The following is a 3,823-nucleotide window of genomic DNA, read 5'->3' as shown; positions in this document are numbered from 1 at the left end:
CTACCCTACCCAACTCTACCCTACTCTACCCTACCCAGTCCTACTGTACCCAGCCCTACCCTACTCTACCCTAACCTACTCTACTCTATCCTACCCTACCCTACACTATGCTACTCTACTCTACCCTACTCTACCCTACCCAACTCTACCCTACTCTACCCTACTCTACCCTACTCTACCCTTGATCAAACAGGAAACAGGAAGTGATCTGAGACACTGGGCGTGGCTTAAGCATATATGAGACCTCAAAGCCCTTCTCTACAATGGCACACTTCCTCCAACAAAGCCACACCTTCTAATAGTGTTATTCTCTATGAATTTATGGGGGCAATTACATTGAAACTACCATATGACCCTACCCTACCTGACTCTAATCTACCCAACTTTATACAACTCTAGTTTACCCTACCCTGCCCTTCTCTATCCTGCCCTACCCTATCTTATTCTGCCTACCTTACCCTACTCCACCCTAATCTATGCAATCATATCCTACTCTACTAACCCTATGTTTCCCTGCCCCTCTAACCTACTCTACCACCCTAGTCTAGCCCAGTCTCCTCTGTTCCACTCTATTCTGTTCTGCTCTGGCCAACTTAATGCTACCATCAGCTGAATCTCTATGAACGGATTTAGAGAACATATGGAAGGTATATCTACTTTTCCCAATTCTTTCTTTATTTCCTACATCTACTCACCCTATATGACCAGCTAAAAGTTACCTTTGACAGGAAAGTGAACTGTTTTGCTTTTTGCCCACATACTGATGTATCACAATATTTCACTTCAATTTATTCATTTACTAAGATTTTTGGGGGCTGGAACACTATATTGATTCATATTTCACTGGTCTTAGCAGATTACTGGTCTTATAACTATTCACATGTATGTGTGCACATGGGTGTGCCTGTGCACGCCCGTGTGTGTGTGCATGTCCGCGTGTGTGTGCACGCGCATGTATGTGTGAATTCACTGAGTGCCAAGCAGAGGTTCCAGCAACATTTTGCATGGAGAGACATAGAGATCAAAATTAATGCTACGAATTTAAATGAACGGATCCTTCTTGATGTCAACCACAATCCTGTGTCCAAAGTACCCCTGTCACAACCCAATCAAAAATATTTTATTCTCTTACCCATACTTTACTGTGTTTACAGTATTTTAAAGAACCACGTTTATCTTTTTTCAATCAATTTTTTCCTGATAGCTGCCCCAGTGTATTGCTGATGAAGACTCAATCAAGAAGGGAATCATGGATCTTGGTGCAATTTTAGTGTTGCCACTGAATTTGTTAGGATCAGCTTACATCACCCAGCTTCTGAGTCAGTTCTCTCAATTCAAGTCTAATAACAGAAAATAAGCTTTTAGAAAGCAGAAAGTATTTAGTAAGGTCTTAATCCTGTTTCTTAATCCAGACTTACCTAACCTGGGAGAAGGACAGCTTCCTAACTCTGGCTCTCTCTAGATTTTCTGTCTCACATAAAAGGAGAAAAGGAGTTGAAGAGACACTTATGAAGATCACAGAGCAGAGGCAAGGCCCTGAAAGACTGATGCTTAGCTTTTAAGTCATAAAAACTTACCCTTCCCCACATCTTACTGCTACACTAACAGGGTTCTAAAATAATAGTTGGTATATAATGAAAGAGCCACAAGGTTTAGGCTCTACTTAAGAATTTCAGGAAATTATGGGGACAAAATCTAGGTCTGTGTAGGCAGCCAAGGACATAGCTCATTCCTTAACAGGCTAACAAAAACAAACTCACATTTTAGGCTGCTTTATTTCAATCTTCTACCTGAAATTATTACCAAAAACACTATTTGTGCTAAGTCACAATTGCTTTGAAGTTCAACATCCTTTTGTGGTAAGAGAAACTGAGATGAAAAGAATACATCTCACCATAAAACAGGCTACATACAACAAGCCCATAGCCATAGCCAACACAATACTACATGACAAAATCTGAGAGTATTTCCCCTAAAACCAGGCACAAGATGAGGAGGCCGACATTCTCTGGAGTACTAACCCACGAGGGCACTTGAAGTCTTGGCTAGAACAACAAAAGAAATACATTTAAGGGATACAAACAGGAAAAAAAAAAACCAAGTATACAGCATGATTCCATACTTAAAAGACCCTAGTTTCCACCAGAAAACTTGGACTCAATTAACATTTTAAAAAGTAGCAGGATACAAAATCACGAAAAACTTCCAATATCAACAGGAAGTTTACTCCAGTCTGACTAGTTATCGTAATGCTGGAAGGTGCTATATAGGCTGTTTGGCGTGTGTGTGTGTGTGTGTGTGTGTGTGTGTGTGTGTGTGTGTGTGTGTGCAAGCAGCCATCAATAATCTTACCCAGACATAAAGCCGGTGAACAGCAATAATGTGACCACATATGCCCACGGGAGCAGTAATGGCATGAATGTTATAGGTGTCTATCTACTTTCTGATTGTATTTCTCCAAAGGAAGAAACACATGCTGATATTGTAAATCTGGGAGAAAAGGAAAACAGTGTTGGGAAGGTCACAAGACCCATAAGTGAACTTACTATCATTGTACTCTTAAATGGATATTGTATCAAACTGCCCTGTAAATCCATATCTCTATATTCATAAATAGTGCAGTTAGTTCTCAGACCACTTTTTTTTTCAGTGAATAGTGGTTAACACAGAAACTCACAGCCAGCCAAAGTGCAGAGAATAAGTGTTAGTGATATGTTTACCCACAAGTGGGACATCACCCTACCACACCAAGTCTCAGAGACCATCAAGAAAGAGGGAGCACAAAGATCGCAAGAGGCAGAGATCAGAGAAGACCAGAGCAAAGCAGGTCTCCTGGCTGACAGTCACTACACTCATGAACTCCCAGCAGTTGCGGTTACCCGTTGATCAAGGCAGTCAATATCCTAGCATGGAGCATGAAGGGGTTCATGAGCTCCCATCCATAACTGAGGAGTTATAGGCAGTGTCTGGCTTACATGGGGAAGAACAGACCAACCATGATTGGTTCTGTGCCCAGAAATATATAGACAACACAAATTGTTGTCAATGGCCTCTTAGAAACAAGAGAGGTGTCGTGAAATTGGGGAGGGGCAGGGAGATAAGAGGAGGTCTGGGAGGATTTGGAGGGAAAAGTGAACAAATACTTTGTATAAAATTCTAAAATAATTAATTTTTAAATGGGGGGAACCAAGTAATAAACTCAACCAAGAAGGTGAAAGAACTCTACAGTGAAAACTTTAAGACACTGAAGAAGGAAACTGAAGAGGATATTAGAAGATAGAAAACTTCCTGTGCTTATGCTTTGGGAGAATCAATATTGCGGGAGAGACTACATCACCAAAATCAACCTGCAGATTCAACACGATCCCCACCAAAACCCCAATGACAGAAGCAGAAGAAAATACCCCTGAATTCATATAACAGAACAAAAACATCCAAATAGTTAACGTAATCCTTATAAGAAAGAGCAATGCTGGAAGAATCACAATACTCAAATTATATGGAGCCATAGTGATATGAATAGATTGGTAACGGCACAAAACCAGGTAGGCACACTGCTGAAATAAATAGAGCAGCCAAAAATAAATCCACTCAGTTACATCCACCTGATCTTTAGAACAAAGCCAAAAATATACACTGGAGAAATACAGCATCTCCAATAAATGATGCTGGGGAAACTGGGTAGCTGCTTGTAGAAGACTGAACTAGATCTCATCTCTCACCTTTTGTTTAAAAATAAAAAAGTCAGCTTCAAATGGATCCGATGCCTTAATGGCTACCTGAGAAGTGCTGGAGGACAAGGAAGACAGACACCATGAGGTAC

Source organism: Microtus ochrogaster, chromosome 1 (genome assembly GCF_000317375.1).
Source record: "Microtus ochrogaster isolate Prairie Vole_2 chromosome 1, MicOch1.0, whole genome shotgun sequence".
NCBI classification, from domain to species: domain Eukaryota; kingdom Metazoa; phylum Chordata; class Mammalia; order Rodentia; family Cricetidae; genus Microtus; species Microtus ochrogaster.
Note: the sequence above shows the minus strand (reverse complement) of the source record.